This window comes from Pinus tabuliformis, chromosome 1_1 (genome assembly GCF_031772625.1).
Source record: "Pinus tabuliformis cultivar Carrire ecotype Pingquan chromosome 1_1, CPIR1, whole genome shotgun sequence".
Lineage (NCBI taxonomy): Eukaryota > Viridiplantae > Streptophyta > Pinopsida > Pinales > Pinaceae > Pinus > Pinus tabuliformis.
In genome coordinates, this window is record NC_142297.1 from 32686030 (window position 1) to 32708957 (window position 22928).

Consider the following 22928-nt stretch of genomic DNA (forward strand, 5'->3'; position numbering starts at 1 on the left):
CATGGAAGCCAATTACATGGAATGAGTTGAGTGAAGTGGGACGACAATACCACTAACTCCTCCCAAAGGTAAAGGACTTACTCACACTTTTAAAATGGGTTGGGGACAATAGTTGACGAAGTCCAGGAAAAGCACTTGATAGGAATAATTCTCATTCCTTGGAGTGTGTCTCTTGGAGGATTCCCTTTACACACATCTTTGGACAGGTTGGGGTGACATGTCTCCACGGATAAAAGGGCACAAGTATGGCTTGAGGGACATGCAAAAGCTGACAAATAAAGAGAGTAGGGACCCAGGTCTCATGGCGTGGTTGCATTGCAAGGAGGGAATAGTATAATTGCCAAGGGCTAATCATATTGGTCGCACTAGTGCGAATTACACATATAGTCATAGGTCTCAGTGGCTATTAGAAAAGAAGGCTTGGACTTGGCCTTTCATATAAGGATAAGCCATCGTCTTTTAATTATAATTCAAAACTTGGTTGTGGCGGTTCAGGTTTATAATAATTTTTATAAAAGTTTAAAGCCTACACCATGGAATAATCTTTCCAACAATATATCCTATGCTCCCATTTGAGCTAAGTAATTGGAGTAACAATTCCTTCAAAGATAGGGTATCCAAATGTATCCTACTTGTATTTTATTTGGGTCATCTTAACAAAATATTTCATATCCCTTTATTCTTATGGAATTAGAGGGAGTGCTATATACAGTTGGAAATGTCTCACAGTTTAGTTTTTGACTATGTAATCTCCTCTTTAATTTGGACAACCTTTGACATCAATAAGAAATATTTTCAATAGATTGGACAATATCTTGCCATTCCTCTAATAGGTTGCACCATCGGATTTACATTCTTCAGCTTGATTGCAGAATGGTTATGTCCCAAGTAATCGGGGTGGGTTTGAGTCTCCCAAAACATGTTGACTCATGTAACATTTACTAAAATAGTGGCAACAATTTCTATAAAATCACTGATTAAACCTAATAAAATATACTCATTACTATTAAAAATAGAATAATAAATTAATTCATTTATAATTAATTTATAAATAATAATAATAATAATAAATTATTATTATTTATTATTATTAATGTTTTATAAATAAATAAATAAAACTAGAAAACAGCCTAGCACATACGGGAAGTTAGCACATATGGGCAGTGAGTTTACCCATTAAAAGATAAAAGAAAATTTAATCACAAAAAATTATTGTTTCCTTTATAATAATACATTTTATAAAAGTCGGATTCTTTTCATTTATCTATAATATTATATTTTTCTATATGAAGTCAGCATACCTTCTATTCATAACATAAGCTCTGAACCGACTTGCCATATTTTGTTTCAATGTACTCAATCTTCATACTTGTGCTATATATATAGAGAGATATATATTGTGGTTGGAGTCATATTTCATACATTAACTATTCCTCGACTCTGTATTTGTATTGGTGCCCTTAAGTTATAAATATGGAAATGGAAAAGGCGGCTTCATGGTGGAACGAATTGCCATTTGACTTTCTTCCAAGACACTAGGAAAATTTGTTTTTATCATAAACCAAAGGGCAAAGTTCCGTTGATGATTTCCTTCAGTTTTCGACTGACCATATTATTTTCCGAAAACTACACACTAGATGACAACCCAAAAATAGTGAATATGTATCATGATATTAAAATGGGAATCAGGTGGAGCAGCAAGACCAAGATGATGCATGATTCTTATCCGACGCATATTTTTCCCAGAACCATCTGTCATAACATCTTGTTCATTGGAAGGGTCTTTCTCTTTCTCTTTCCCTTGATTACAAATTTGCTCGAGCTCTTCTCGTTTTGTTATCTTATGAGTACAAATTTTTATTTTAAGCCCATCACCACTAGGCTTATTATGTTGAGATGAATTTTCTGGATTGGGATTTCCAATTGGCTCCACGGAAGATTTCATAATCTTACTTAGAAGCAACATATCCTCTTCCAAGGCCTTCTCAAAAGCACAATGATTGGAACCCTTAAAACTTTACTCAGGTTGTGCAAATGGGTCTACCCAAGCCCAAGCATAAATAGAGCTCCCATAAAAGAGGGCTAGAACTCCACCTTTAATTCAGTCCTTAAATGTTCCATAATTTGTACAGGCCACCACAGAGACATATCCATTTTGGCCCACAAGAGTCTCCCTTGAGCCAAGCTTTTTTAATTCTGGAACTTGTGCGATCCTACATTAATACTTTGATTCCTCTCTGCATCATTGCCTTTCACGAATATCTAGTTCTCCATTTATCCACATGATAGAAGAGGAAATTTAGATTGAAAGATTTATTTTACTTGTTGGTACATGGGGTTGCTTTTTAGAAAGCACCATAATGGAGTCCCACTCAAATTCTTAGAAGCACCAAATTCGAAAAAAGTGTGGTGTGACCTTCATGATGGACCAACCGAAGGACACTTTGCAAGTGACACTATGGTGCATCAAGTCATGCGGGACAGTTTTTATTGGCCCACGCTATTCAAGGATTCTCATGCTTATGCCCGAAAGTTTCTAGTCTATCAAAAGTATCCTAGTCGAGGGAAGAGGTCAGTGGCCTTGTTGTAGCCTATCATTGTAGAAGAACCATTTCAACAGTGGGGTTTGGACATTATCGGTGAGATATTTCTACATTCATTGAAGCAACATTTTTATATTCTTACTGCCACATATCACTTCACAGGGTGGACAGAAGCAGTTCCACTCAAGCAAGTGAATGATCAGGAAGTCATCAACTTCCTTAAAAAAATATCATTACCAGATTTGGCGTTCCGACTTCACTTGTTTTTGACAATGGAATGTATTTTTCATTGTTGAAACTTTATGATTTTGCATTGGAAAATGGTACTATATTAAAACACTCATATAATTATGATCTGAAATCAACAAGTTTGATTATTTGCGCAATTCCATCAACATTAACTAAGGTTGCATTTAAGTGAATGAAAGAGTGAAATTAATTTGCTAATAAGTCTTAAACACCAAACTTTTAGAACTTAAATTAAGAATGAACAACAATGATAAAAGATGCAAACACAACAAACATTGTTGATGGAATTCGTCCCTCCTGGACTACATCTCCAGGTCCGCTTCCAAAAAGTGTCTGTCATATGCATTCAACGCATGTCCTTTCCAATGCATGTCTTTGTTCAAAAAAGGCCCCTAAGGATGGCTAAGATATGCTCAAATGAATAATGAGAGGCATACATAAAACTTTCAGAAACTTACTCTTCATTTCCTTAGCCTCTGGCACACTAGAAAATATTTTATAATGTCTCCGGCAGGTTCCAAGTTCTAACCTCCCGGGCGATACATGGTATGTAGTTTGTGGTTAGGTGGACTACCTATTACATGGTGAAATTAAAAGCTTCCACAAAGCACATCATATGGTATGGCGCATTTTTATATGGTATACAAACAATATATTTTTTTAATACAGTTCATAAAACGGGTGCATAGTATCAAATACAAAACATGTGTTTAATGAATTACGGCGGTGGTATCAAACTTCACCTCATGACATGGCATTTGCATCGATGGTGAATGGCTTGGCGGTCAACAAGGACTCTGCCTCGTGGCACCTAAACCCCAGTGGTCTTGACCTACTCCGTGCCACATAACTACCACTTGCACATTGTTCTACAACCGTTTTGTCCGATGGTGACTAGACCTGTTCAACCGTGGCGGAACGCGTGGCATCACCGCTGAACTGCTCCAACGTGTATGGTGGTGCCTTCTATCTACAGTGTTGGACTGCCACCTGTGCCAGCGGACTTGGTTGTATCTATCATGTTACACACTTCGCTTCCATTACACTTTGTAATATATTTGTGATTTGGTATGGTTAACCTTTAAAAACTCCGCCTTTTTACCATGCTGTATGGTTTGATATATGCGCCATTCAACATGTTTTTGCACCATAGCTTTATACCATATCACATTTTTGAGCCCACCATTTACTATATATTTGCACCATAGTGACATATCTATAGTTTTTAATATAAGGTTTGACATTTGAAACTACGCCACCATGGTATTTAGGTTTTTAATATATAGTTTTGACATGTAGTTTTTAACCCATATACCACCATAATTTGTAAACCATATATTTGCGCCCCTTGGAATATGGTTGTAAACCATAGTTCTAAACCTTAGATTAATGTGCTAGGCATAGGCTTAATACTCACAATGTAGGTAAATTTCCATCATAGTGTTTAGGTTTTGGAACCCAAAATCTCACCATGCGCTCAAACTGGACTTTCACTTGACCATTGCCACGTGTCGAGCTACGGGAATGCCACATGACCAGCAAGGCCCCTTTTGCACTTGTTCACCATAATCTTCAATGGGAAATTTCTCCTTCATCTGAAGGCCAAATGATAAATCTAAGGTATCGCCGAATTTAGCGCAATGATCTCTACAACTTGGCGTTGTTTCTAGGAATAACTAGGACCTTTGAACTCAGAGTAGTTTGAGGATCCTCCTGGATCATTCCTCTCCACTAGAAGCTTTTGGACAGCAAAAGTTTTGTTTTAAGAAGACATGAGGTGAGGGTACAGCTCCCCACCCTTCCGATCTCCATCCACTTGCCTTGCTTGGATTCATGCCTTTGAGTCCCACCTGAAAATACTCAACATCCCCTCACTTGGAAGTGTGGAACTTCCTATCTAAGATGGTATCTTCCTGCAACTCAGTCATGTATTTAGGTAAAAAATCATCTAAGTTGGAATTTGAACATTTTCCTCTGGATCTATTATCATAGGAGGTTCATACAACTTCAAATTTTCGACATTTACAACTAAATATATGTGCATATATGAAGGAAAATTTAACCAGAATGCATTGTGCCCAATATTTTAAATAATATTAAATGGACCATACCTGATAGGTTTCAAATTTCTTACCTTCACATTTCATCCTTTCTTTGCTGATGTGTACCCATACTTGATCACCAACCTGAAAGTGATGATCCACTAGATGCTTATCATGGCGCATTTTGTACATGACTTCACTTTTCTCCAATTGATCCTGCACTGCTTCAATAATCTTCTAGATTCTTTAAATGAACTTGATTTCTTTGTCAGCATCTCCATGTCTATCCTCCTGAACTTCGTCACCAAACATGAAGTCCATTGGTGATTTTGGCAGGTACCTAAAACATGTCTCAAGAGAAGATCTACATGTAGAAGAATGCAAGGCCCGGTTGTAAGCATGTTGGACATAGTGTAAAGATTCATTCCACAACTTAGGATGTTTGTTGCAATAGCCCCTGAGAAGATGTACCACTGTTTTGTTCACCACCTCTATTTGACTGTTTGTTTAGGGATGAAAAGTTGTACTCTTTTTCATCTTATTTTCCATGAGTCCCCACAAAGTCGAACAAAACTCTCCCATTAAGCAAGAGTCTCGTTATGAAATGATGGAAGTAGGAAACCCAAAATGAACCCATACATTTGAAAAGAACATATGTGCAGTCTGTTCAACAGTTACTTTCTTTTTACATGGAACAAGAATACACATTTTTCTAAATCTATCACCATGACAGACAAATAATCATGCCCTTTTCTAGACATAGGAAGTCCTCCTATAAAATCCATAGATATATTGTCCCATGATCTAGAAGGAACTAGAAGAGGCATATACAAACCTACTTTCTAGCGCTTTGTTTTCTTGTTGAACACATGACACAACCTTTAATGTACTTACCAACTATTTCATTCATTTGAGGCCTGTAGCAATACCTTTGTAATTGTGCCATTGTCTTACCTACACCAAAATGCCTTGAAACTCGAGAAGAATGTGCTTCCTTGATCACATGCGCTCTTTCTCCCTGTGGTATGCACAACTTTCCAAGATGGTATAATAACTTGTCATGAACATGATAATTCACTTCTTCCACCTGAGCACCATGAGTTAGTGATTCATAAACATATTTGAAATCAATATTTTCAGCATATTTTTCAATGTAACTTTCACGTGCTAAAGAACTGTTTTGAAGTATAACTAAAGCATTCAAAGATGGTCTTGACAACATATCAACTACTTTGTTTGGTGTACCTTTCTTATACTTGATTACTAAGTTTAATTGCTGCAAAAAACCCATCCATCTATAATGTTGAGACTACTGCAACTTAGTTTGAGATTGAAGGTATTGAAGTAGCTAATGATCTGTATGAATCATTGTTTCTTTACCCATTAAATAATGTTTCCATTTCTTAACACTTTCTACTAATGCAAACATTTCTTTACCATATGTTGGATAGTTAGCAAGTACTTTAGAAAAAAAATTGAATGAAAACAAATAGGCTTGCCTTTCTACAATAAAACTACACCCATTGCATACCCAGTAGCATCAGTTTCTATTTCGAATGGCTATTGAAGGTCTGGCAAAGCTAAGATTGTTGCTGTCACAATTTTTTGCTTTAAAGTATCAAATGTTTTTTGTTTTTTTCCTCCCCATTGGAAAGAAACTTTAGAACTTGTTAAAGCATGAAGTGGTGATGCAATAAAATAGAAATGAGAAATAAATTTCCTCCAATACTAAACTAGACCCAAAAAACTTATAACTTCTGTCCCATTTTGAGGTATTTTCCACTTAATGATTACATCAATTTTAGTTGGATCTATTTTAAGATGACCTCCTCCAACTATGTAACCAATATATACTAAGGAAGTTTTCCCAAATTCACATTTAGAAAGTTTGAGATACAGTTTTGTCTCTTTGCAACACATCAAAAACTTGTTTAACATGCTTTACATGTTCTTCCAAACTTGAACTAAAAATAAGAATATCATCTAGATAGACTATGACAAACTTATCAAGAAAAGGATGAAACACATCATTCATCACTCTCGTTAAAGTTGTTGGAATCTTGCATAAACCAAATTGCATAACCAACGATTCATAAAGCCCATGTCTAGTCTTACATGTAGTTTTCCAAACATCAGCAATGCACATATGATGATAACCATTTCTTAAATCCAATTTCATGATTGATATATGATACATGCCAATATTCAAAAGAGGTGCAACAGATAGTAATTGAATCTCATGTTGTATTTCTCATTTTGGAAGGAGACTTTTTGGTTCTTTAACAATTATTTGTAAGAATCTACTATTTCAGCCATTTTGTCCTTGTACTGAGAATCACACCCTCTAAAAGCATCATACTTGCCTTTAGGTTGTTTTTTAACAATCATGAGAAAATACCTTTTACTTGAATGTATTAACCTTTTCAAATAACTGGCATTGATTAAATCCAAGTTTGTCTTACTTCTATGTGCCCTGACAATGTATTCAAATCCTTCTTTAAAGATATGATACTTATTCTCCCTTCTACGAAAAATGGTATGTCTATCATAAAGATATGGACTACCCAACACAACTCCACATATATCTAGAGGAATCACATCTAGCTTAGCTTCATCAACAAAATTAGTTGTAATTGCAAACTTTAATCGGCATTGTTTTGTGACATGCATCTGAGTGTTTTCTTTCAACCATCCTAAAGGATAAGGTTTTGGATGATTTTTAGTTTCCAATTCCAATTTCCTTACTAGTTCCTTAGATATTAAGTTTGCTTGTGATCCATTTTTAAATAATGTGTCTATCTTAGTGTGCTTGGAAATAATCCTTGTGTGAAAAAGTTCAACCCTCTTCTTTCATCAATCACATTATTAGTCTTTGAAGATGATGCAGAGTAAGTAGAACTAGAACTAGCTTCATAAAGTATACATGTTAGACACATTGCGGTAATCTTTTGTTCGTCATTGGAGCCATTGGAGTCAGATCCAAAATCTTGTTGGACTACAACATTAGCCTTCATTTCACCCTTCTCTTTAAGGAACTTCTTGGGCTTAAGTTCTAGATGAAGCTTCCCACACTTTGACGCATCATGTCTAGCCCTCTAAAAATGAGTACATGTAGGTCTTTCTCCTTATTTCTTAGTTTTCGTTGATTTCTTTCCTTTAAACTTATCCTTTCCTTTTCCTTCTTGGAGTCTTTGTGTTCTAATTTCTTGAATGGTTTCCACTGAAAAGGTTTACCACCTGATTCAATATTAATGGCTTGCACACATACTTCATCAAAGTCAGTTGGATTAAACATAAGCAATGTATGTTGCAAATAAGAATTCCAACTTCCAATATACTTTAACAAAATTTCCCATGTGTTAATGGAACATCAAGTGCTAATGCCTTTTTCCTGAATTCCTGTGTAAACTCTTTCACACTTTTTCCTTTACCTTGCCTCAAATGCTACCAATCTATTACATCCTATTGCACATATCCTAAAGGATAGAGCTGATTTCTAAGAGATTTAATAAACTTATACCACGAAGATATAATTTTACCTTTATGCTTCAAATCTAATTGAATTTTAATTTCCCACCAAATCAAAGTTGTTCCCCCCATTCTAAGTGTGGCTAACTGAATTTTCGTAGAATCATCAACACTATTTTGAATTCTACAATACACTTCAAGTTGTTTAATCCAATTATCTAACTTTTCAGGTTTCATTTCACCATCATATATGGGCAGTTCAAATTTAACATCAAGATTTAGGAAAGGAGATTTCTTATGTTTCTTCTTTGATTCGGAATCTGAATCTAAACTTGAATGATCATAAGATGAATAAGAAGAAGATGAAGATAGAGGAGAAGGAGTTTCAATACCATCAGCTTTTTCCTTGCCCTTTTTCACTTTCATTCCTTTAGAAGATGAAGTTGCATCTCTAGTCTTCTTGTCTTCATAAAGTTTTGCAATCATCCTTTGCATATTAAGGAACACCTACTGAGATTCCTCCTCACTCTTTATCTCAGGAGCTTCTCCTTCATTTGAACTTGCCATATTTTGTGAGACTTTCTTATTTCCAATCTTTGGATTTAACTCTTCAAGCTTCCCTTCTCCACATTGCGACCTAGATCTAGTCAACATTCACATTGGCAAATATCCTGCTTAAACATGATCAACCTCGCTTTGATACCAAAATATGATCTAAAATCGACAGGATTGATTATTTGCACAATTCCAACAACATTAACTAAGGTTGTATTGAAGTGCATGAAAGAGGGAAATTAATTTGTTAATAATCCTTAAACATCAAGCTTTGAGAACTGAAATTAAGAATGAACATAAGCAATAAAAGACACAAACACAACAAACATTGTTGACGGAGTTCATCCCTCTTGGACTACGTCTCTAGGTCCGCTTCCAATGGGCGTCTATTATATTAGGAATGCTCCAAAAAGTTTATTTACATGGAATTTCACCAACTAAACTATGCACACAGGGACTATTGGTTATTTTTAAAAAGAAACCCTCTATCTCAACTTTCCATTGCATGTCTTCGTTCTAAAAAAGGCCCAAGGATGGCCAAGATATGCTTAAATGAATAATTACAGGCATACATAAAACTTTGTTCAGAAACTCACTATTCATCCCCTTAGCCTCTCGCGAACTGGAAAACATTTTATAATGCCTCGGGCAGGTTTCAGGTTCGAACCTCCCAGTTTATACATGGTATGTAGTTTATGGTTAGGTGAACTACCTATTACATGGGGAAATTAAAAATTACACAAAGCACATCTTATGGTATGGTGCATTTTTATATGGTCTACAAACCATATATATTTTTAATACAGTTCATAAAACGGGCACATAGTATTAAATAAAAAACATATGGTTAATGAATTATGGGGGTGGTATCAAATGTTCATCCTGTGGCACGTTTGCAAAACATTATATTTCATTTGGTGAATAGTGATAACCCGACGATCAACCCAAATATTCAACCTCGTGACATGACATTTTCATCTTTGGTGAATGACTTAGTGGTCAAAAAGGACTTTGCTTCATGGAACCTAACCCCTGGTAGTCTCGACCTACTCCGTGCCACATAACCACCACCTACATGTTGTTCTACAACCATTTTCTCTGATGGTGACTAGACCTATTCAACAGTGGCAGAACCTGTGGCATGACCACTGAACTGCTCCGCTATGTATGGAGGTGCCATCTATCTGCAGTGTTGGACTGCCACGTGTGCCACCTATTCCATCATACTTGGTTGTATCCGCCATGTAACACACTTCGCTTCCATTACACGGTGCAAGAGGTAGAGATGGGTATCAAGAAGTTGGGTGTTGGAAAAGAAAAAGACTTAGTTGAACTCCAAGAAGAATATCTAAAGTGGGACTCAAAGATCCTTGCACCTCACATTACAAAAATTTTCAACAACATCATACAACAAGGGATCCCCATAGATTGGACAAGTAGTCTAGCAATACCTCTTTTCAAGAGCAGTGACGTCAATAATCCCTCCAATTATAGGACCATCATGATAAACCGTTTGTTTGCAAAGCTATTTCGAAGCATTCTAGAAAATAAAATTAGAAAGTGGGCAGAAGAAAGAGATAAGTGTGCTAAAGGGAAAGCATGTTTTAGACCTACACATTCCACAGTTGATCATTGTATAACTTTAAGGCACATCATTGAAAAAGTTTGGGAGAAAAAGGAAGAAGTCTTCTGTTGCTCTAGGGATAAGATTTGGCACAGAATGGAGGAACTTGGGTTTACTAAACATTTTAGAGTAGTTGTGCATATGATGTATGAAGAGGTGAAAGTCAAAATTAGAACTTCACCAGACATTTCTAAAAATTTTAGAAGCAATATCGGGGTCAAGCAAGGTTTCCCACTGTCTCCTACCCTTTTTGGTTTATATATCGACAAGCTTGAGGAGTGGTTAAATTCGCAAGGGGGTGATGGTATCTATTTGGGAAAGTTTGTTATAAGGCTTTTTTGGTATGCATATGACCTTATTCCGATTGTTAAATAGGCTCTTGGTTTGCAAGAGAACTTACTATCTCTTGAGCATTTTTATAGAAGTGTAGGGATGAAATTCAATATCCACAAAAAGAAAGTAGTGGTTTTCTCTAAGAAAAGAAAACATAACTAGCATAAGTTCTACTTTGAAGGAAACATTCTGGAAGAAGTTGTAGATTACAAATACCTCAAAATTGACTTCAACAAAAATCTAATCTAGTATTATTATAGAAAGAAAATAACTTTGGGGGGTTGGAAAGCATTTATGCTTTTCAAAATAGGTTTAGAGAGGAAGAGTTATGGGACTGGAAAACCACTCAAACTCTTTTTGGGCTTCTAGTGATTCTGGTGATACTCTATGGTTGTGAACTATGGGCCAGTAGTACATCCGACATGCAGTGGAGACAAATTGAGAAAATTCAGAAGCGTTTGATTACAAACAAATTCAAGATTAAAAGTGCAGTTCCTTATGACATCTTGTTAAGTGAAAAGGGGTTGCTCCTATTGAAGTAATTTATATGGTACGAGTCATAAGGTATTTAAAAAAAATTGAGCAAATGGAAGAGGGTAGATGACCTAAGTTTGTCTTTAATGATAGATTGTGCAAAAGAAAAAAAAATGGATGCATAAAAATAACAAATGGTTTAGTAAATGGGGTATTTTCTTGAACGTGTGTCCCGTAAACAACAAAGAGATAAAATCTTTTGTTATGGAGAAGTTTCACAAGCCTACTTGGGATAATGAGCTAGGAAGAAAGAAAAAGTACAATGTTGAAGTGTTTAATCCCACTCATAGTCATCAACCAAGGCATACATAGATGCCAATATCTCTTGGAGAACCAAAATTATTATTCCTCAGTTAAGGACTAATTCTCATCAACTTCATTGTGAAAGAGGGCGTTGGAAAAGACCAAAAGAAGTGTGGGAGGAAAGAGTATGCATTTTTTGTTCTCTCGAAAAAGTGGAAACAAAAAAACATTTCATTTTAGAATGTGAGGCCTTCAAAGACAAGAGGGAAAGTTATGTGGATATGCTCGCACTAGCTCTTAGGATAATCTATTTAGTGAGGGGTTTCTCAAGAATCTAGGAGGATTTATTTTGAAGCTTCACAGAAAAGGGTTGAATACATCAATTAGATGAAGAAGTAATCTGTCCCATAGGCTATCTTTAGCCTCGTGGATGTTAAAATTATTTCTTCTTCTTCTTCTTATTATTCTTTGTGATTTGGTATGGTTAACCTTTTGAAAACTCCACCTTTTTACCATCATTTATGTTTTGATATATGCGTCATTCAACATGTTTTTGCACCATAGGTTTATACCATATCACATTTTTGCACCCACCATTTACTATATATTTGCACCATAGTGACATATATATATTTTTTAATATAAGGTTTGACATTTGAAACTACGCCACCATGGTATTTAGGTTTTTAATATATAGTTTTGGCATGTAGTTTTTAACCCACATACCACCATAGTTTGTAAACCATATATTTGCACCCCCTTGGAATATTGTTGTAAACCATAGTTATGAACCTTAGATTAATGTGCTAGGCATAGGCTTAATACTCACCATGTAGATAAATTTCCATCATAGTGTTTAGGATTTGGAACCCAAAATCTCACCATCTGCTTAAACTCGACTTTGACTTGACCATTATCAAGTGTCGAGCTGCAAAAATGCCACATGGCTAGCAAGGCCCCTTTTTCACCTATTCACCATAACCTTCAACGGGAAATTTCTCCTTCATCTGGAGGCCAAATGAGAAACTGAAGTTACTGCTAGATTCAGCACAATGAGCTCTATATCTTGGCACTATTTCTAGGAACAACTGAGACCTTTGAACTTGGAGCAGTTTGAGGATCCTCGTGGATCAAATTATTATCCACAGGGAAATGGTCTAGTTGATTCAACCAATAAAAACCTCATTCGCATGATCAAAAAGACTTTTTCTCTGAACAAAGGATTTGGCACTCTTCTCTGATGAACACCCTATGGGTTGACAATGTCACACCTAAGCCTTCTTTGAATACGTCTCCTTAATTCTTGGTGTACGAAAAAGAAGTTGTCCTACCCCCAAATACCTATTTTCCTTCCCTTCAACTTTCGCAAGAATTGCAGAGTAAGCCTTGCCTATTGGTTCAAAGTAGGATAAACACCCATCTCAAAATAAAGGAAGAAATAAGGAAAGCTAAAGAAAAAAAATTATCTCCATTAGAGTCATATCAAGAGATGGTTTTTCAAGAAGTATTCAGGGAAAAATGAATTTAGTGTGGGTGACCTAGGCTTGAAGTGGGATAAAGCCCACAAAGGCAAAGATAAACATACTAAGTCCCAATCTCTATGAATCAGACCATATATGGTGCACAAGAACCTTTTCCATCACACATATCGTCTCCAATATTTGTATGGGAAGACTAACTCTCTTCCTGTTAATGGCTAAGATTTAAAACGATACTTTCAATAATGGTCTATGGTTATGCCCTACTCTATGTACATAGTATGTTCTTATGTCTTCTATTTCGTTTATTATTGTGTTTCTATTTCTTTTTGTCATGTAAATAAGTGTGGTGTGTAAACATATTTTCTAGCTTCAATGCATGTGGCTGAATTAAAAAGAGTCTATGAAACGACAACATTTGGTTAAACATTGGCCCTTCTTCCTCGTCTTGGTTACATATTTTGGTCAATGATGTTCTGATGGAAAATATGATTCTTGCATAGGGAGATCCTCGTGTCGAACCATGATACCTATGTCTATTCTGAAAACCTAATTTCTATATTCAGTTCAGTATGTTTCGGTGTTTTCCATAGTTATTCAGTCAAGCAGAGAATGACAAGGGGGGAATTTAAACAAGAAAACCAAAATCAGAGGTCATATATATGATCCTCTAAAGGAACAACCTCTTCTTCCCTCAATAGGTTGGGATCCCTATTCCACTCGTGAAATGAATAAGTTCCTATGCACATTCCTATATAAAATACATAAATAAAGGGTGAAAGAAGATAAAGGCTTCCTACACAAGGAGATGAATCAAGCAACTCCATCGGGGTACTTTCTAGGCTTGCTGGTAGTGACTCTAAGCAGTAGAGAAATGCTTGTGTTCTTGTAGTGACTCCACCAGAGTACTGTACAGGCTTTCTGGTAGCAAAGCAAGGCCGGAGATAAAAACTATACTCTGAAAAACTAAAGACCGCGAACTATATTAAGCTCTCCTGATTCGAAACATTGAGATATGGTTGGCCTTATGCTTGTGTTCAACTGATAAAGGATATGAGGGGGACTAAGGTTACGCATGGGATAAGTGGGGAAATCGGGGTAATATGAAAAATTAATCAATACTCCCTAAAGAACTATATCCTACACAAAATAATTAACCAAGGAAGAGAAGATGGAATTCTACTAGTGTGTCACCAAGTGTTGTCGCCGTTACAACACCCTCCAAATCGTTGGCCTACATCTAAATTTCGGAGCCCACTTCGTATTTACATGTTGCTATCACAAACATTGATTGTCATGGCACATGTTTTCTCTAAGTATTCTCGTTCCTTTTGAAGAAAATCAAAGTGACGTTTTTTAGCTTAGGTAAGTGTTGCACTACATTTCACTATGCTTTTGTTTTCTTTCAAGGGGTGATCTTCATGTTAATGGGTTTTTGTTACCATGTAAACACGTATCTCACTCATTCTCAAAGTTTTAAGCAATGTCGCACAAGTGTCATGCGTTGTCATCGTAAAGTGTATCTTTGGTGTCACAGTTTGGGTAAGTCGTTGCAAAGTTTTTGCATCGAGGAAAAGTATGTTTTTCATCTGTTTGGAGTGTTCCATATTGTGTCATCAAGTAATATAAGTGTGTGATCATGTTCAAGCTGTCTTTCTTTTATTCAACTCCATCTCATTTATCCAACACTTAGTCAAAACTAGGAAAACTCCCCGACCGGGCCACTCAACCTCATTCAGCCATCCTGAACTGTACACTTTGCAGTCTCAGTCCTCAATCAACAACCTTACCTCTTGACACTATGTAATGCATAGTCTCTTCCTCCTAGAATTGTGCCTACGTAATCTTTGTGCTTAAGCCCAACCCCTGAGCTCCAAAACTGCATAGTTATCTTCTCCAGCCAGTCCTTAACTACATAATTGTGTAATCACCTGGCCACCTTCTCCTTCCATAACTGTGCAGTGGGAAAATGCAATGCTCAAACCCTCAACCTGCCTCCTTAAGTCCCCCAATTATGTAGTTGACCTGATCATACTAGCCTAAACTGCCATTGTGCATCCTCAAGGCTCAGTCCTTGACCCTGGATTTTGAGCTACGCAACTACACAATCCCTAAGCATGATCCTCGGCCTTTCACCCCATTTCAACTCAGTTAATGTATTGCTATGCATTATGTTAGACTAGGGGTTTTTCAAATTGATATCTTATTGTCATGAGTGGATTTTAGTTGTAGATGTTCAATCATGCCATGACAGGGTGATGATGAAGGGGATGAAGAAGGAGACCTTTCTAGAAGACACTTCTAAAGCTACAAGAACAAGTTGATCAATCAAGAGAAGATAAATTAATATAAGTTGTGGTAACAGTTGGAGATCAAATATCACATTTAAGACTCCTTATCCTCAATCCATATGGACGAAGAAGAAGACCTTGTCCCATCTATCAACAAGACACAAAGAAAGAAGCAGTAGAGAGGGGCTTGACATTACCATGTCATCATGCAATCCATGTCATCAATGTCATGTCACATCATGTCATGAGTCACCATGTTCCACATCATTTTGGATTATGTAAATTCTCTATTGAAGATGTAATTGTAAAGTAGAAGTCCAAGAGACATCTATGTAATGTGAAAAGTTATGTAGGAAATTGAAAGGTCACAAGAAGTCAAACAGTCATGAGGATAGTCCAAAAGTCACAGGGGACGTAACGGATCACCCCAATTGTTATATATACACCCTCATTGTACAAGTGAAGAACTTTTCACCTTGGCTTCTCCCATAAGGCATCAGAGAGACAAAGTTAGTACTTTTGGGGAGCAAGTAGTGGCTCTAACGCTTCACTATTGGAGCTAGTGATGTTCGTTGTATTCATGTGTCCTAGGACTTTTAATTAATATTTGAAGCATGATGGCCAACACGTTTTTCATACATGTATTATGAATATTTGTAAGATTGTTTCGTAAATGTTTATGATTCATGTTTTCTTTCAACTGTACTAAAGTAGTTGAACACTTTTGGTTATTTTAGTGCTTATCATATTGAGAATGTGTTGTAGTGATTGTAATGATCGTCGTGTCTTTGTGGAATATTTCACTAGATGCTATACAAATATTTCATGTTTTTGTGCATCTCTACTAGGGTGGTACTATTACCTCTCTCTTAGAGGCTTTCTTTCTTCTCCCTCTACAGTAAAAGAACCTTAACATCAGCAACCGAACATTCACCAGGAACAATTGCTTTCTTTTTGAAAGGTACATATGTGATTCCCTCTCTTACTGACAACTAAAGCTAAGGAAAATCTTTAAGTAGATGGAAACTCAGCCATATTCTAGATAAGGCTCCTACACGAAATGGTGTGAGGTCTAATTGGGAGATCATATTGAGGAGACCCCTTTGATTGTTGGTAGGTCCAGCACTATCAACAAGTGGACAGGGTGCCTTGAATTCCATTTTGGGGCTAATACCATGGGATGTCCAAAAACCATGGGCAAAGAGAATGAGCTTAAGTAATTTGGTGCCCAAATAAAAAATTCCATAGTAAATTGGATATTTCAATGACCTAAATACTAGTTTTTCATAATTTCGCATCTCCAAGGGATAAAACACCAAGCACATGTTATGACCAAGTGTTTGGATAATGATAAAAACAATTATTCTAAAATATATAGAATGCCACGCATTGTCATCCATATCGATACCCTGATTTTCCACATCCTACTGAAACACCACATACTAGAGACATCCATTCCCAATGCTCCAGTACTCTAGCATACTGGATCGTTATGAAACACTTCCCCTACACGAAATTGTGACAAGTTGGAACCTCGACAATCCACATCGGATATCAGGCTCTTCCTCCATATTGGAAGAGGTCAAATATAGCATCACTAATATTGTATACATAGGGCCCCAAGAGTTGTGCCCTTCGATATTTGTGACCAAGGCCGGCAACCAAAACCTTTTAGCCAAAAATAATAACACGGGAAAAGCCTGCATAGTTTGATCCTAGCATGATTCTCGATACCTCTAGGTTTTCCACATTAAACCACCATGAACCAATCATTGTTTGCCACATCGTCGATCTACCATGTCATTTACTAGAACATTTAACATGTTATTTTCCATGTCATTTTCCACATCATACCAAATACCGACCTGACATTAATATAGTATATAAATTCTAGTGCCTAGTGCCCCTATAATGAGACCCTCCATGGTTGCATTACACCACTACCACATTTCATGATCTTCTAATGTCACTTTTCATCCATAAAATATCTAATCGGCCATCCAAAAATGCCAAAAACTAATGCCATATGTCACCACCTAAGGTTGCCACATCATCAATCCTACCAGTTGTCATCCATGTCACTACCACTTGTGTGTTCATATAGCACCATCTCTACATCTAATAGACGAAGTAGGAACCTAAAGCTAGGTCTTTTGGAAAAGTGTTACTTTTCATATGAATGAATATCTGTATATTCGGATATGAAAATAGACCCAAAGGAATTTGGTATTTGGTTCTTGTTGGGGGCTAGATATAAATTTGGACCCAAATTAATATGGTATCTTGTTCTTGCAAGGGCATAGATATGAATTTGGACCCAAAAGAATCTAGTATCTAGATTTGTTAACGAAGGCATCCTTAGTGAACCCCTAGATGCCCGAATACCAAGATAACTTTGTAGAAATTGGGATGCCTGAGTACCCAGATAAATTTTTAGAATTTGGGATGCCCTCTTTTCATTAAGAGATGATGAAGTGGAAGGATTCTACAATCATGGTGGATAGGTGATTTGACTTGTTACATGATCTGCCTCCTGAGGTGGGGTGGAATTGAACAAAATTGAGGTTTGCACCAAATTTCCTCCTTTACACTTTTATTTGATGCTTGGCCCTCTATAGCTCAATCTTGGACAAGCATCCTTGTGAGATCAATGGCAATGTTCATCATGTTCCTTAGCTTTGACATCAATGACAACACATTGTCCAACATGATATTACTTTAGGAAGGCATGGAAAATTGTTATAGGATTTTCCTTAAAGTTTAGGAAGAGAGTTATTTTGTTAGGAGTCTCTCTCAAAAGTATAGATATGCTAGATATACCAAAAATGATTGATGAGGCCACTAATAAAACACAATACCTCAAGGAAGAAAAGAGAAACAAAATAAGAAGAAAAACAAGAATTGAATGGGAAGAAGTTGTGGCATGCAAAGGAAGTGACACCTTGCACTAAGCAATGTATAGGTTTTAATTAAAGTAACACATTGAGGAGGACTATTGGAAATTTCACCTTACAAAATGCCTAAAACATTTCTATAAGAGGATGAATAAAGAAATTTTAATCATGCATGTTGAGGAAATGGTGGACATCATCTCAAACATAGAAGGGAAGAACAATTGCGCCAATCTTCAAAAGGAGGTGGCATTAGTTGGTTGTAGCCTCAAGGAGAAGAAGGGGATGAATAAATTAGTCTACAATACAATCCACCTGAATCAAATCAATGGAGATTACTTATTCATTCCTATTTCACAATCCAAATTGATCTTTGTGCAATTGTTTTGTCTTTTTGTGAACATTTGTGAAATTTTCATGATTTTGAGGAAACATATAAATCTACATATGCTAGAAAATTTTGATCTAAGACATTATAATTTTAGAAATACAATCTATGGAAATTAAGATTTTTGGCTAGTCTAAAAACTAGTCTCAAACATGTTTTCTTAGTAGAACTATCATATGTGAAGCTTGGAAAGCCCCAATATAGTGACACTAGTTTATTTGGAAATAAGACAGACAATATCATTTCATGTAAAAAAATAGAATAATATCTAAAATATTGGACACATGGCATTCCATACAATTTCCTTGTCTAGAAAAGGCCAAGAATTACCAAGTTTTGGGAATGTTACCATAACTTTCACTTGAAAAATAATTTTTTGTTAGACCTATTGCATCACAAAGAAGACATATAACACTAATACAAGAAGAAATTTTAGACTTGTAAGTGCCAAAATTTTAGATATATATTAGGACAATGTTTGGCTAGAAAAATAGTCTCAAACTTATGGTTTCAAAAGGTATCTAACTTACAATTAGCATAACTTTTTATTGGAAGATCCATTTTTTGTAATTCAAAGTTTGTGATAAAAATAAAAAAGAGAAGCATTATTATTGTTTTCTTGCATGGATAAGGGTGATTCAAAAATTAATTCACCAATTCAACCTCTAGATAACTCAAACATGACACAAGTAGGAAGTGAAGAGAGACATAATCAACTATCCCAAAGGGAGAAATAGGTTAATAGATTGAGGGATAAGTCATTAACAAGGGATGATTTGAAAACGTCCAAAGACAAATACAAGAAATGGGTAATAAGATGAGGGAACATATAGGAAAATTAAAAAATTATATGTCATTCATGATCATACATTCCTGAGATCAAAGATTCAACAAAGAAAATAAGATGCAAAGAAATCACGAAAATGTGGAAGACATTAATATTGATTCCTAGAATTATTATTATTCATCACTTCAAGTTACATAATAAAGGGCTTAATTCATCACTAAGGAAATACTTAATTCCCAATATTGATATGAGGAAGTTTTATGGTAAATATCATATAACATAGATATTATAGTTTAAGAAATGACAAAAAATAAGTCTTAGGGTAAAGAAAATTAAAGAGGATAGTTTGTAACATATCTTTATATCCATATTAAAGGATAACATTAAAAATAAGGTGCATCTCTTTGAACCTAAATTTATAGATCATGCCTTCACGGTAACAAGGAAAGTTGAAAGTAAAATTATGGTTACCAGAAGAGTGGTCATTAACAATTATAGATAGAAACTTGCTTTCTCTACTAAGCTCACTTAACCTACAAGGTTAACTCCTCAACAAATGGATCAAAGAAGAGAAAAAAGACTATGTTTCAATTGTGACAAGTATAGTAAATGTCATAATTATAGTGAGAAAAATTTATTCTACATAGATTACGAAATGGAAGAAGATCAAGAATTGGAACCATATTAAGATCTAAAAGAAGAGGAGCTACTCCAAGCATGTCTTGTCGTGCATTACCTAGCAATACTTCACATATCCTCAAGAAAGAAGGAAATATATTAAAAAAAAACAAAGGTAATAGTGTGATTCTAGTAGTACTCATAACTTCATCAATTTCAAATTGGTAAAACTTCTCAATTGCTTTTTAATTCAAACACCAAAGTTTCAAGTTATAATTGAAAATGGAGGTACCATAATTTTTTTAGGGAAGTTACATAGTATTAAGCTCAATATAGAGGAGTATTTATTGGATAGTACCATGATTACAATTCAAATAAGTGGTGTTGATGTTGTATTAAGGATCCAATAGTTAAATCATTAGGAACAATGGTGCTTGGTTTTCAGGAACTTTCCATTATATTATCCTTTAAAAGAAGGGAAATTGAGCTTACATATATGCATGGGAAACCCTTTAAAGTGATAAACTCTAATAACATGATAGTTTGGGTGAGGAGGGCAAAGGTGAAATTTTGAGAAAGAAGGGGGCCTGGGGCGATTTTAAAAAAAAAATTCAAATAGAAGGACTTGACAAGAGTTTTGGGACTTCAATGTGTGTTCCAAGTGTAGTGTTGACTTTAATGATGATGATTATGAGTAGAATTTAAGTTTGGATTGATTTCTTGTCAATGTGGATATGTTGGTTTCTATGTGTCATTAGATTAATGTATATGAATCTAGATTTTGATAATTCTTTTTAAAGTCAATTTATGTATAATGGTTAAGGGGTTGTCATAGGATGGGCTCCATTATAGGATCCACATAATTTTTAACATATATAAAATTCATGTATGAAATTTTGCATGAGGGAAAGGTCTAATATATGCATGTGTAAGTCACATGAATATCTACATCGCATGATTTATGTAGCGAGTTGATTCAGATATATGTAAGCCAAGCTAGACTTCCATGTCCCTAATTCCCTACATAACCTATATAGGTTTTGAAATCACATTGTATACCTTGGGTAAGAACATATCTCCCTGCAAGCATTTCCAATGTCAGTATCCTTAGCAGTTTTGTTGGCAAGCTCATGAACCCTGGGTCTCCCCTCCCTTTTCATTAAAAAAATGGTTTCGTTGTTGGGACCTAAAGGTCTGCGGTGAAATAAGGAATGTGGAGGCCTACCTAAGAAGATACTAAAAAATATTTCAAATAGAAGATATATGAGTTCGCAATAGAGCGGACTAGAGGGCTACATCTTTATTCAGAGGCTTGGGTGTGAATATATATGTGTGTTGAGGTCCATGAGATTTTTGACGTGGAATTTCATGTTATATTGTGGGATTGTCTTAAGTGCCAAGAAGAGCCACGAGGATTGGGTCCCCATCCATGACCTTATTAATGGATGTGTGAGTTGTTGCATAGAGTGATCATTGTAAGTAATTTTATTTCTCGAGCAATGGATTTCTGGTTAACTTGTGTATTAAAAGAATATATCATAGAATTTTCAATAGAATATATGTAATATTTTAGTACAACTGAGTGGGATTAATTTAGAGAGCCATGGAGTAGATACCTCAAAATATGGTCGACTTAGATAAAAAAATTGTTGTGCTACAAAAGGATAATGACAATGCAACCTGATACCATGAGTGGGGATCCTTTTGCGATGGGGGAAACCAAGGGGAAAATACAGGGATGGATTAATGAGGAGAGAAGGGGGCAAGGGACTATAAGGATTGGTGAGGGTACAAAGGCATATGTGTTAAGTGAACTGGAGGAATCAACAAATAGGCTCGTTGTCACCAATGAGGTAGACTCATTGTCACCAAGGGTGGTGTTATGGGAAAATTTAGTGTTTCTTCAAATGACTAACCCCTAGACCTAGTAGCAAGTCTAGAACAACAACCAAAGTAATTCCAATGCTTTTCCTATAGCTAACAGATAAAAGAAAGAGGAACAAAATAACCAACCTATATCTCTCGCTCAATCCTTCTTCCCTTTGATCACTTTCACCGCTCCCTTCTGTACTTAACTCGCTTGGAAGGTACCTGCACACAAGCTGAGACAGAAAACCATCAAAGAATACATATCAATCTGTTAACTAAAAATATTATAGAATCAAAAGTACAATATACATCACATAAGCACATGAATGGGAAAAACCATAGAACTCTTTATTAATAGAAGGAAAGATTACAACCCATGTAGATGCATGTCCGATTCAATGTCATCCTTCCAGCTTCAAATCCTTCTCTCCTCATGAAACAACAATTTGACATGATAACATTACTCTCTCTACTAATCTCATTCAAACAACATTTCCTTAGCTCAAGAAGTTCCAACCTCCCCAAGCCTTTGAATGCTTAGTCCATTTATAGCTGAATGGAGGAGGTTAAGCCATTAATGGCCCTCATGAATTCTTTGCCAAAATTGGGAAGTGGTTCCATGGAGGAAGGGATAATGGATTAAGGTTCATTCATCTCCTTCCTCATCCAAAAGCGAGCTCTATCCTTCTAGAAACCTCCAGAAGCATCCATTGGATGAGGAATCCAATGGATTCATTTCAAAAATTCGATGAATCTCACTCATCATAGGTGAAACAAAGGCTAGGTGAGATGCATAGCACCCAGACAGTGTAGTTTCTGCAAGGCATTGCAGCTTGATAGAAGGCCACTTACGTTGATCTCCTTAGGGGCATTTTTTGGATGAATGGTGTCATGAAACTCTTGGGAGGCAAGCATGATGTAGGTTAACTTCATTAGGGAATGAAAACAACTAAATTAAGGGTTGATGGACCCTAATAATACAGATCTGGAAGTCGGGGTTGATGTGCCCAAATTT

At 35.9% G+C, this 22928-nt stretch overlaps 1 pseudogene; it reads right to left on the reverse strand.

The window, feature by feature from the left end:
- Positions 1 to 1633: 1633 nt before the first annotated feature.
- Positions 1634 to 2274, reverse strand: LOC149211455 (uncharacterized; annotated as a pseudogene).
- Between the last annotated feature and the right edge of the window lie 20654 nt (positions 2275 to 22928).